This window comes from Diuraphis noxia, unplaced genomic scaffold (assembly GCF_037042655.1).
Source record: "Diuraphis noxia isolate RWA-SAM2 unplaced genomic scaffold, SU_Dnox_SAM2 contig0001, whole genome shotgun sequence".
NCBI classification, from domain to species: domain Eukaryota; kingdom Metazoa; phylum Arthropoda; class Insecta; order Hemiptera; family Aphididae; genus Diuraphis; species Diuraphis noxia.
In genome coordinates, this window is record NW_028301711.1 from 10,652,597 (window position 1) to 10,666,740 (window position 14,144).

A 14,144-nucleotide genomic window follows, 5' to 3' on the forward strand; every position below is an offset into this window, starting at 1 on the left:
ATATTTTCAAATTGTATTATGTTAGATAGTAGATACACACATATATATAATAATAGTTCAATATTAGGCGATAAGGTTTGTGGGAATCGCCGTTTTCTTATTTCGTTGAAAATTTTAGATTTGTAGATATTAGCGAGTAGCGATTATGTAGGATCGACTTTGATTGGTAACTTCGATAACAATGATTGTTAAGACTTTCGACTGTCTGTCGTGGCATGAAAAACTCGTTTAGATAATTCAGTCTGTTCGATTTTTTCTCTGTGATCGCTGTGTGCTGTGTTGAATGTGCTTATGTGTTATGTGTAAAAAAAGCTGAGTTAAAATGAGTTAAAAACGAAAGAAACCTGAAGTTGGTACTAGTAGTAGTCTTCTTAATTATATTACTATTAAACCAAAAATGTCAACAAACAATGAACCGCCCAGTCCTCAAAAACTTTTCGCTTCACCGTTACCGTCAACATCTGATATTGTTGGTAATTATGAAAATTTTTCTTCTTTAGATCATTATTTGTAAATAAAAAGCTCGACGACAAACAAAAAATTGAAGTCTTACAAAATGTGTGGGTCCCAGATAATAATTATAATTTTCCCAATCAACAAATTGGCAATCAAAAAAGAAAATTTTATATATTATGGTTAACTAAATACAAATGGTTAACATATTCAAAAATTGAAGATAGTGCTTATTGTAAAGTTTGCGTATTATTTTCACCTTCTGAGGCTGGTTATAGTTCCAACCAATCACTTCATACATTTGTTAAAAAGGGGTACAATAATTGGAAAAAAGGCTTAGAAATTATTAGTGATTATTTAAAAATTAGTTTTAATTGTTTACTTGTGTGTAATTATTAAGCCCCCTCCAAACAAAAATTCTGGGTGGGCGCCTGGCCAAAGGATTAGTTCTTCCACGAATTAGCCTTTTAATTTTGCCGAGGAAATTTTCAAATGGAAATGCAAATGGAAATATTTGATAAATTTGTATTTTCATGTTCCACATCATCGGCTAAATGTATTAAATTATGGCTGTTCATAATTTGTGAATCTGGACCATAAAATGAAGGAAGAAGCTCCACAAATTTCTTCAACAATTCTTTAGCATAACTCACATTTTTGATACACAATTCAGAATCATTTAATATTCTACACGCAACAACTAAAAGTAAAAAATGATGATACATTTTTTTAGGTACAATTTTTCGTAGTACTAAAGCTCCACAATAGTTTTAAAAAAAACGAAATTGTGTTGCTTTCCAATAATTAAATGTGTCCAAGTCTAATTTTTTTCTCTGGAATTATTTTGGTATATGGTTTACAAATACCTTTAAATTTAAATTCAATTATTGTATCTTATATCGAGAAAGTTTACATTTACGATTAACTTGCATCTTAGTACCAATTAATTGCTGTAAAATCCATTTCATAATCCCAAGATACAATAAATGCATGGAATCTAAAAAAACTGAGTTTACAGGGTCAAAATTTGGTATGTCGATCAACAATGTTCTTCCATCCAAATGATGTTCAGGTTGACGTTGCCTAATAAAACTCCTTTTGGTGCGTAATTTGGAATTAATACTGGGATAAACTCTTTTTATTCACAGTCTTTCCTCTGGTTACACAACGCTCACACGCAAAGAACCCTCCATGGCCTTTACATTTCTTAATGAATGATCTGGCCGGCGTATCGCAAGAAAACCCAGCAATTTCTAATTTAAAATTTCTTTGTCCAATATTTAAGCCATTTTGAATTAAAAATATTGTTTCTTGAACAAAATCTTCCAAAAAATTGTTTGAATTTTGAGGTTTAGAACCACCACTATACACAGCCACAATAAACGGGTTTGATTCATATTCGCTGAGTACAATAAGTCCTAATATAGGCCAAAATTGCTGGCTTGAATTATTATACAAAGGCAGGCCATCTATATTGAACAACAAACGTATGCTATTTTCAGTATATTCATCAGTAATTATCCCTTTTAATCCTTCTTCTATGCCGAAATACACATAAGAGCCATTAGTATTTTTTGAACTTTTCATAATTGCAATATTATTGTTAGACTTAGTTTGTAGCAAGCCAACTGCTGATTTTGGAAGATCAGTATGATTTTCTGATCGTAATATTTCTAGTAAATTTTCAATCATTTCAACCGTCATATTACTTCTAAATCGTACAGCAAAATTTCGTATTTTTTCACGTAAACTAGGCACAGTAGTAGTAATATTGTAATTATTATTTCCTTGATTACAACTGTCCGAGCTTGATGAATGCTGTGATGGGGAAGATTGAGGAGACTGATAATTAAGTGAATTGCAATCTGATAAGTTTAAATACTCAAAGGATGAATCTACTAAGGGATATGAAGAATTGTCATCACAATTATTTATAGGATTAGGAGGGCTAAATGAATTTCTAAAATTCGAAACTTCAGCAGATCGTTTTTGGCGATATTTTTTTAATCGGTAGTATGCAGCACTCATTTTTACAATTTAAAATAATAGGGAAAACCTACCTAATGAACAAATTAAAATTAAAAATATTTAAAAATTAGTAAAAGTATTAATTTAAAAATCTATGTATGAACATTTTAGATAAATTAAAGAACATGAATTTAAAATAATTGGAATTAAAAATATATTAAGTGAGAATACCTCTCCGCTCTCGGAATACCTAATGTAAAATAATTCATTTTTCAATGTCACATAAAGAACAGTAAATAAATCAACAATTTTAAACCTAACAGTTCCTCTTTGAAATAAAATTCCTTCTAATATTTCACAAGAAAAAGTTTTTGTTAAAAGATATACTTATTCTCTTTATTATTCATATTATAAAAATCTACTGAATAGTAAAGCAGAAAATTCTGTACTTAATTCTGAAGAAAATTTAAAATTTAATTTTCCTGTATGACTAAGATTTAATTTTTTATTAAATATATCTTGTTTAATTGAAATTTATTATTTGTAGATACAGTAATATAATATAACTAACAGTCTGATTTCAATTATCAATTGTTTTACCTAGGTATTTAAAATATTTTAACCATTGATGGTAGGTTTTATAGGTACATAAAAACAAACTTTTACATTATATGTATATGTAAGATTAATAGTACCTACAAAAGAACATATTTTTTTTTTTTTGTAATTGAAGTTATTTTTCTTTTGTTTTTAACCATTTCTTAAAAAATTAAAGAGATTCAATAATGTTCAGAATTTAATTAATCTAAATTTAAATAAAAACTTTGAGTAAGTTGTATTTTACTATCTTAGATAGGTAGGTACATGCTAATTAATATAGGTAATATTGTGTATCTAATTGAAAAGAGTTATATATTTACTAAGTTCTGGTTTTAAAAGAAACAGATCCAAATATAAAATGATACTAATAAATTATTATAATATATTGAGTTAAAGGATTATATGAAAAAATGATGTCCAAATTAATAAATTAATAATGGAAACAAGTACATACATTTAAATTAAAGTTAAATAATAATAATAAGCTGTGTAAAAAAGAATAAGCCATTAATTTGACTTATAAGTCTAAAGTTGATAAAATATTTTATGTTAGGTATGTGCAAATTTATATTTTAAGAAACTACTTTTTTGGCATAGGTAGAAGGTTTAACATAGATTTAACTATAAAATAAATTGTCTTGGTGAATATTGTTATTTATCAAATAATACCTAGGTAAATTTATGTACCTATCATTTTATGTATTTTTTACTATTTTAATTACATTGTAATATAAAACTTATCTAGTCATATAGTAGGTACCTATGTATTAATATGTTAAATTACCTAGACTTTAATAATTAATGAATAATGATATAATTTTAGGTAGGTAACTACACGAGTACCTACCTATACATTTATATTTAGGTAGTAGGTACTAAAACATTCTTTATTCTATCTTAATATTTTACAATTTTAAATTTAATAATTAAACTTTAATTCAATTAAAAAAAAGAAAAATCAGGAACTAGAGAAAATACCAAAACTACATTATATACCTACCTATAATTTTAGGTAGGTAACTACACGAGTACCTACCTATACATTTATATTTAGGTAGTAGGTACTAAAACATTCTTTATTCTATCTTAATATTTTACAATTTTAAATTTAATCATTAAACTTTAATTCAATTAAAAAAAAGAAAAATCAGGAACTAGAGAAAATACCAAAACTACATTATATACCTACCTACCTACGTGCAATGTACATATACGACGTAGGTAAGTACACTGGGTAATAAGTAATAACTATATTATATTAATATACACTTACAAGATAGTATAAATTAACTTAAACTTTTAAGGTTAACTTACCTACTTACAGCACCGTTTCAAACTTATGGTAGGTTTCGTGGTAGGTGTGAAATTATTCTGAGTTATTCAGTATTCACAACAAAAATGAAAAATCACTAAGACTGACTAAAACCAGTGTCCTTTAATATCGTTTAATATTATCTTTAAAATCGTAAGTTATAACTAAAAAAGACGTAACATAAACTAATTACATAACGTCAACCGCCAAACAACACAACGGCACAACGCTTCAACACTCAACAGCAAAATTGAACAGACTATCAGATATAATAAAAGATTTGATTGGTCGTGGTCTACGGCGACCAGCGTATACCGAAAACAAAACAAATGCCGTTATATAATGGGTATTACCCACGGAATACGGACCACGATTGCAGATAATACTATATAATAGATATTAATCACGGACTAATATATTATAATTATGTCGCCCGACGTAGAATATAATATTCGAGATAAAATAAAATAAAATAATAATTAATAACTGTTTATTTATATATTTTATTAAACATGTTATTACTTATTAGGTAAATTATTATTATTGTATTAATTTTTCAACTATGAATTTGATAAATATTATTATTACTTAAACAAAATAAAATAATTGTGTTCCAACTTCACACATATGTGTATAATGGGTATAATTATTATTTATTGGCTTGTAATACTATATTATCGATTATTTAAAACTGTAATCTAAATAATGTCAAAGTATAATCTAATAATAAATGTAGGCTAAATGTAAAAATTAAAAATGTCAACAGAACACTGTAGACCACGTATATGTTTCCTTCGAAATGGTCATAAATATTTTTCTGTATTTATGTGTGTATCGTCGTTATTTTGGTTGTGTATAATATTACCTAATAATTTGTTGCAATAATAATTTACTGGATTGTGTTTCATTTCCAATACATTTACATAAACAAGTGTGTTTATATAACAAAAATTAACAATATGATGCATTTGTATAAAAATCTAACGAATAAGATTTAATCATGCAGTAGTTTTTTATTATTTTTTTTAATATGTCAGTATTTTGCCGGCGCTTGGGCACGACTAAAATTAATGCTGGCTGGTCTTTGCTCACCATTAAAATAAAACCCCTTATATATCAGTACACCGCCAACGTTGGCACAACCACGATAAACATAGATTGGCCTTTGCTCACATATCGTGTGGGGCCCGTAATATGCCAGTACTCCGCCAACGTCGGCACAACTACCAGAAACACTGGCTGGTCTTGGCTCACAGTTCATTCGGCGCCCGTAGTATGTCAGTACTGTGTCAATACTGGCTGCCGGTGCTATAGTTTTCCAGTACTTATGTAGTACTGGCTAACATTTCAGCCAGTACTGTGCCCGTAAGGACCAACTGTTGGGTAGCCAGTACAGGCGCTGTACTACGCCCTTTGTGAGTGTCGGCGTAATTCATAAATTTCCGATTGGGCGCGTCCGCCATTCGGACTTTGTTGGTCCGTGGGGGGTTATTTTGCCGTATTTACGGGCTATTATCGGGTTTACGTAAGACTTTTGCGCCTGCGAATCTAATAGGGCTGTTACGAAGCCTGACGGAAATTCGAGTTCAACCGCGGGGGTCGGAATTTTGTCCGGGCGTGTTCGTGTACCGCTATTAGTCGTATTGCAATCGGCAGTGCGGGACAACTGGTTCTGAACCGCGACCAAAACTGTTTGGTAGTCGGTGTTAACCGCCATTACCACACTGTCCCTATCGGTTGCCACTGTGCCTATCCGATGCTCTACTCGCGCAGACTGACCTAATGCGGGTGTATGCGTGGTGTGTATGTTCGCGTCCCCGTCACCTGTGTAGGTGAACACCCGTGTTTCTGTTGCCTTTGTCCCCACACCTGCGGCTGCCCCATGAGCCGGTTGTTGTTGAACACACGTGTCACCGGTGAGGTGAGTGTGTTCGGTGGTGGGGTGGTGTAGGTTGGGGGTCTGTGAACGGGTGTCGATAGGTGTTGGAATGGAAAAAATGTTCGTTGTAGGTTGTTCTGTGTGTCGAACTTCCGTACTACGTGCTTTTCGATTGTGCTTATTTTCCCCATGTGTCCTACCGATAGTGTGTGTTGATGGGTGGTGGGTTGGTGATGAGTCGATGGGGAGGACTAGTTCCCATCGACTCCCCCGCCGTTTCCCGACCTGGTGGGTCGGTGTGGACACCTACTGTGCCAATGGAGTTCCCCACAGAACTTGCACGGCCCCGGTGGCTGGTCATCAGATGAATTGCCAAAATATTTTTTTTTACCGGGAATGCTGTTTGTGGAGTGTCCGGCCCCTTTTTGGGATTAGGCGTCCAGTGTTGTGTGGGCGGATTAGTGCTGTCCGTTGCCGGATCCAAAACGCCTGCGATGCGTCTCAGCTCGCCGAACGTTTGTGGTCGGTGCAACCGGAGGTGCGTACGGAACGTGTCGTGTGCTAACCCGGCGATAATACCTACCAATTCCGATTCGGATAGGCCGGTGGTTACACGGCGTGCTAGCTGATTCTTATTCAACACGAATTCCGTTAGCGACTGTTAGGGCGTTTGTCGTGTTGACACGATGTCGGCGCGCAATCGTGACTGAATTTCGGCGTTATTAAAATTTTCATAAAATTCGTCCCGAAATTCTGCCCAGGATAGATCGAGTGGCCTGATAGAACTATACCATGTACTCGCCGTTCCTTTTAGTTGCGGTTCAACCGCCCCGCGGGGTGTATACGAGCTTGTTCCAAAATCGACTCGGTATTCCCTATAAACCGTACGGGGTCCTCGGCCCTTGTCCCACTGAACTCGGGTAACGAAGCTCTTGCTGTACGCAAGTCCTCGTACTAGACGTATTAGACGCAATAGGAATAGAAATAACTAAAATATATATAGGAAATTAAAATAGTACAAATAATTATTAAGTATAATAATCTAAACGTTTAATAGTCATTAAATTAGAAGTAAATAATAGAATAATAAAAAGTGAAAAAATGATTGTATGTAAGAAACGTGATTAACTGATTGAATATCTGTGTCAACAGAGAAAAGAAAAAGAAGCCGGTGGTGTTGCGACTATATTCTATTGGAACGAGCAACCACCGACACTAAAAAGAGATGAGACGATAGAGCAATTAGTTATTTACGAAAAACTCATAATTTTTAAAGAACGTTACACCGATTCGTATCTACCGCGGTAGTGCATATTGTATGTACCCGGGACATATAGTTCGAAAAAAAATTATTTAAAATCAAAATTTTGTACTACAGCTTTCAAAACGATATCACTCGACTCCAAATGATATACTTTATACCCCCAAATAGTTTTAAGCCCCCTGGTAAGCGAATTTGACTTGGAGTGTGACACGGCCCGCAACGGCAACCAGTTCAAAGTACAGGTGCCGCAGCGACCTGCCTACGCTCTTGTCAACCGCCACCACGGGATACGACCGCGCGACAGTCGACTCTCCCGCCACGCCGCAAAGGCACAAGGCGGGACGGGAAGAGAAGTCGCGCCGGACGCGGACCGGCCGTCGCCGGTATCTCTCTTGTTCACCGACCTTCGAAACACACACGTCGATACGGATACGCCGACACCTGTGCACCGATACGCACACGCCGACACCTGTGCACCGATACGCACACGCCGACACCTGTGCGCCGATACGCACACGCCGACACCTGTGCACCGATACGCACACGCCGACACACGCTTGCTCTGTTTTTTAAAAGAATTCTTAAATTCTTGTTACTACAATAAACGTGGACAGCCACAGTGATCAAGTGAACTACAAGTGTTTATTTTGTTTTTACATATCCTCGACCGGCCTTCCGCTGACCCTCATCGTCTCTGTCACCGCCGAGGCCGCGTCAAATTGGCTCCCCGCAGAGGAATCACCTCAAGTCAACGTAAAGGTAAGAGTTTTTGTTCACTACACAGTGAGTGAGACAGTGTCTTCATCAAATTATGTGTTGCCTGATGCTTCTCCGAAAAGAAACCCTAAAAGGGAGCTTTTTAAATTTAATAATACAGATAAAACTGGTGTGTTAGGTTAAAAAACAAGTATTCAATTATTTATTTTGAATAAAAAATATAACTTCTTTAATAGATTGTAGTCCATCAACAGTTTCTTGTGAACCTCTTTGTAAAAGAAGGATAATAGAAAAAGAGACTCCAATAAAACCAGGATTGAGAAAAAATGTTAAAACTTTACGGCAAAAAGTTAAAAAACTTCAACAGACAGTTAGAAGGAAGGATAAAAAAATTACTAATATACAGGTATCTTCATAAATAAGCAAACTATTTTAAACTGGTTATATTTTTAATTAATACATTCATACACATAAAAATATAAAATGTTTATGTAAATATTAAACAGTTATCTCTATCTTATTATCCAAGTGATCTTATAATAATATATTATTACACATTTAAATATTTTTGACTTTTTGAGATACTCAGGTAATAAGTTGAAAGTTTTCTTGATGACTAAAAAAAGATACTATTATTATTTAAAATACTTCTAAGTTCTAAGAAAATATTTACGAATTCGTGAACCATAATAATTAATAATATTTATGTGTATGTGTATTGTGTATTATATTATCACTTCAATAATAAAAAATGATAAAATACCACAGCCCACAACCAACATGGCGGAAAATCGGCGTCCGTCGGCTAGCTTGTCAATTTATACTGTTAGCAATCTAGTTTATTATCTATATCTGTGTCTGCGGTAGTGTCACGGGACGAAGGGCAAGTGTTCGGAGGGGTTGTGTTATATAACACTTTAATGCTCTAATCTTATAACTACTTCCCACGGCCGGTTCACGGTTATTCGCGGTCGCCACGGGATTCCCCTTACGTACCAGAATAGTTCTTACGTAATTCTAACTCGGGAATCCTAGCTAACTAGAAAACACGGACCTGGCTAAAATCACTTAATACTAATATAATAAGCACTTTTCCGAGGTATGTGTCAGCGTGAACAAAAACTCTTACCTTTACGTTGACTTGAGGTGATTCCTCTGCGGGGAGCCAATTTGACGCGGCCTCGGCGGTGACAGAGACGATGAGGGTCAGCGGAAGGCCGGTCGAGGATATGTAAAAACAAAATAAACACTTGTAGTTCACTTGATCACTGTGGCTGTCCACGTTTATTGTAGTAACAAGAATTTAAGAATTCTTTTAAAAAACAGAGCAAGCGTGTGTCGGCGTGTGCGTATCGGCGCACAGGTGTCGGCGTGTGCGTATCGGTGCACAGGTGTCGGCGTGTGCGTATCGGCGCACAGGTGTCGGCGTGTGCGTATCGGTGCACAGGTGTCGGCGTGTGCGTATCGGTGCACAGGTGTCGGCGTATCCGTATCGACGTGTGTGTTTCGAAGGTCGGTGAACAAGAGAGATACCGGCGACGGCCGGTCCGCGTCCGGCGCGACTTCTCTTCCCGTCCCGCCTTGTGCCTTTGCGGCGTGGCGGGAGAGTCGACTGTCGCGCGGTCGTATCCCGTGGTGGCGGTTGACAAGAGCGTAGGCAGGTCGCTGCGGCACCTGTACTTTGAACTGGTTGCCGTTGCGGGCCGTGTCACACTCCAAGTCAAATTCGCTTACCAGGGGGCTTAAAACTATTTGGGGGTATAAAGTATATCATTTGGAGTCGAGTGATATCGTTTTGAAAGCTGTAGTACAAAATTTTGATTTTAAATAATTTTTTTTCGAACTATATGTCCCGGGTACATACAATATGCACTACCGCGGTAGATACGAATCGGTGTAACGTTCTTTAAAAATTATGAGTTTTTCGTAAATAACTAATTGCTCTATCGTCTCATCTCTTTTTAGTGTCGGTGGTTGCTCGTTCCAATAGAATATAGTCGCAACACCACCGGCTTCTTTTTCTTTTCTCTGTTGACACAGATATTCAATCAGTTAATCACGTTTCTTACATACAATCATTTTTTCACTTTTTATTATTCTATTATTTACTTCTAATTTAATGACTATTAAACGTTTAGATTATTATACTTAATAATTATTTGTACTATTTTAATTTCCTATATATATTTTAGTTATTTCTATTCCTATTGCGTCTAATACTATCATGTATATTTCTAATTCTAAAGAAACATCCCATGTGGAATTTATTCCATTCACTTATTCTAATATTATTATTATTTTTAGCAAATTCTCTCTCTACCCTAATTGCTAATTCTACATATTGTTTTAATTCGTCTGTTGTCTCATTCCCTGACAACCTTGGTGGTATTATCTCTCTATAAATTATAGTTGCCACCCCCACTGGTTTTTCAATATTTCTAATAGATAAAGGTGCTTCCCTGATGTCGTATGTCATAGGTGTTTCTGATACAATTCTAATTTTTGGGTTTTCTACCCTAATCTCCTCCAAAATGCATCTACAATATTCCCACATACGCGAATTTCCTGACTCATGTTGTTCCCAACATATTTCGTTGTGAGCGTTTTCCATTGTATATGGTGTTCGCCTCCTAAAAGGTTCTTGGTCTCCATACCTGTATATCTCTATTTCTCTTACTAATTTCCCTTTTTTCGTCAATGCCACCGTGACAAGTCGACCTTCGGCTCGCTCGATTAGTTTTAATACATATTCTGGCGCTTCCCATGAATTGTTGTCAAATCTGATCACCTCACTCGTTGTCTGGGTGTCATACACCACAATTGTCTTTATTATATCTTGCCTATAATGTTATTAAATTTCGTTAAAAAAAAATTTACTTAAATATTCTATCTACATTCTTAATCTCTAATCTAATGTATCTAATTTAATCGGAACTATTTATACCATAATTATCATTTTATTATTATTATATGTTTTTATTTTATTTTTATATTTTATATTTTACTTACTCTAACTCTTATTTAATGTTATAAATATATTATTATTATTTCATATTAAATTTCCGTTACTTCAATTTCTGGTATTTCCATCAATTGTTGCATCGCGTACCTTTACCTGTTTCTATCTACGCATTTATATCTATTATGTAGTATCATTATTATTAACATTATTGTTATCAGGAACGTACCTGAAATTACATACATTATGTAACTAAATATTTTATTATTTTCCATTCTGGTATTATCTGTATTTTTTACATCCTTTTTTAAATTTTTTAATTGTATTATATATTTCTGTTCTGTGATATTTTCGTTGTTATTATTGGTGGATTTTGTATAATCTAGTTCATATAATTCCGTATTTGTTATTAAATCATTCTTAAACGTAGTTTGTTCCGTTACTTGTGGTATCGTTAAACTTGAATTATACATCATAGTTGTTATTTTAGATATGTTATTTGTAGTTAATATTTTATCCATGTTGATACTATTGCTACTTAATGTTGTTATATTTATTTCCTCTTTATTTGTAGTTATGGTTACATTTTGATTTTTTAGTATATAATTTTCTGGTTTTAACGTTGTATAATATGTTTGTTTTTGTTTAGATATTATATAATCTGTTTAATTGTTTATTGTATTCATAGTAGTTTTCCATAATTTGTCGAATAGTAAATATATGGTTTGTAATTGATTTCCCTCTTATAAATCCGCTTTGGTATTCTCCAATAATATCCGTTGTATATTTTTTAAGTCTGCTGAGAATTGTCAGAGACAGAACCTTGTAGCTAGTGTCCAAAAGGGATATTCCTCGGTAATTGTCTACTTTCGCTGGGTCTCCCTTCTTGAAAATTGGGCAGATGATCGCCATATTCCAATCCGTTGGTATTTTTTCTCTAGTCCATACATTATAAATTAGTTTATGTATTTCAGTTGCTAAATGGTTTCCCGCCAGCTTTATTAACTCCGAATTTATATTGTCCTCGCCGGGGGATTTATTATTCTTAAGGGAATTTATTACCATTTTAACTTCATCCAATGTAGGCTCTGTAATTTCTGGTTCCGCTGTATGGTAGATTATTTTTTCGTAGGGTGTGATGTTATCTTGTATACTATTTAAAATTCTCTTAAAGAATTCCATAAAGTACAGAACACTTTTCTTAGTGTCTGTTATAAGGTTTCCCTGATCATCCTTCATTAATAACAATCTTGTTTTATAGCCTTGTTTTATAAATTTACATTTCTCAAAAAATAATCTTGGATTCCTTTTGTATATTTCAATATCCTCTATCAGTTTACAATAAAGAACTGCACATGGTTTTTGTTGATTTTAAACAAGCCTATGACAGCATAAATAGAGACCAGTTATGGATTGCTTTGACAAATCTAGGTATCCCAAATAAGTTAATAAGAATGATAAAGATATGCAACTCCAACACACTATGCAAAGTCCGATGGCAAGGGGAACTATCCCCTCATTTCGAAGTAAAATCGGGATTAAAGCAGGGAGATGCCCTCTCTCCCATTTTGTTTAACCTCGCTCTTGAAAAAGTTGTTAGAGATGTAGGTGAGAACCGAGTAATGGAGATTAATGAAGATATGACAATGTTGGCGTATGCGGATGATGTAGTCGTATTAGGAAATAGTCGCCAAGAAGTTGCAGACACTGTAGAAAAATTAATTGCATCCAGTCGGAATATGGGACTTTTAATTAACGAAGCAAAAACAAAATATATGCTTATGGCACGCCACGCGCCTATTATGTACGATTTAGTGGTCGGACCATACACCTTTGAACGGGTCGATGACTTCAAATACCTAGGAGTAAATATCAATCATAAAAACGACATGCACAATGAAATCAAACTTAGGATAAACTCGGCGAATCGTGCATATTTCTCACTGAATAATCTGTTATCTTCGAGAATACTATCATGGACGACAAAGGAAAAAATGTACTTAGCTTATTTACGTCCAATATTGACATATGCCTGTGAGACGTGGTCGACAACTCAAGGAGATGAGGAGAAACTTCTTATCTTCGAGAGAAAGGTGCTGAGGAAAATATACGGCCCTGTGAGAAATGAGTTAACTGGAGATTATGAAAGGAGAAAAAATACCAACTTAGAATTGCTTTATAATAAACCAAATGTTAAATTCTTTCTAAAATCTAAACGTTTGGAATGGGCCGGTCATGTGTGGCGAGCTGAGGGAAGCATAATTCAAAAAGTACTGAATAAAAACCTTACTGGCAAGCGTCCCAGGGAAAGACCGATATAAGAATGGTGGACGAAGCAGCAAGTTTCGAGACTGCTATTGATCGTGACAAGTGGAGAGGCTTAGTAGAAGCTGCAAAAGGCCTTAAAGGCCCATAAAGCAAAAAAAAAAAAAAAATAATTGTTTATTAATTTAAATTTTAGGAAATTGTATGTTACTGGTATTTTTATAGGTTCGTATTCCGTTCCATCTACACTTTTTATGTACATTGTACATTCTTTTTGTAAATAATATGTTAATGGTACTTCTACTAATTCAATGTCAAATAGTGGTGGATATCTTATCATTATACATTTGATTCGTACTAAAGCTATGTTACATGGTTTTGCTAAAGGTAATTCGAATTCGTCGTTAAATTCACCCGATACATTTTTAATCTTTACATTGTCCTCATAACTATACGAAATTGTTGTTCCCACCACATAGTCTCCAATCGCTGTTTGTTGTCCTTTGACTGCCCATATGATCATTAATCTATAATATTATCAATTTAACTTATTATACTTATTTATATCTTATAATTATTCTTATTTCTAATTTAGTGTTTTTCTCTCTTTTTTTTTTTTTACAAGTTAACTTTATCTAAATAATACAACAAATCCTCTGGTTTTGGTACATGACCTATGTAACTTATCAAATCCCTGCAACGATATCTGTTTATATGTCCGTGATTT

At 34.2% G+C, this 14,144-nt stretch overlaps 1 pseudogene; it reads right to left on the bottom strand.

Annotated features, from left to right (window-relative positions):
* Positions 1 to 941: 941 nt before the first annotated feature.
* On the bottom strand, positions 942 to 2,481 carry LOC149059604 (uncharacterized; annotated as a pseudogene).
* Positions 2,482 to 14,144: the final 11,663 nt, after the last annotated feature.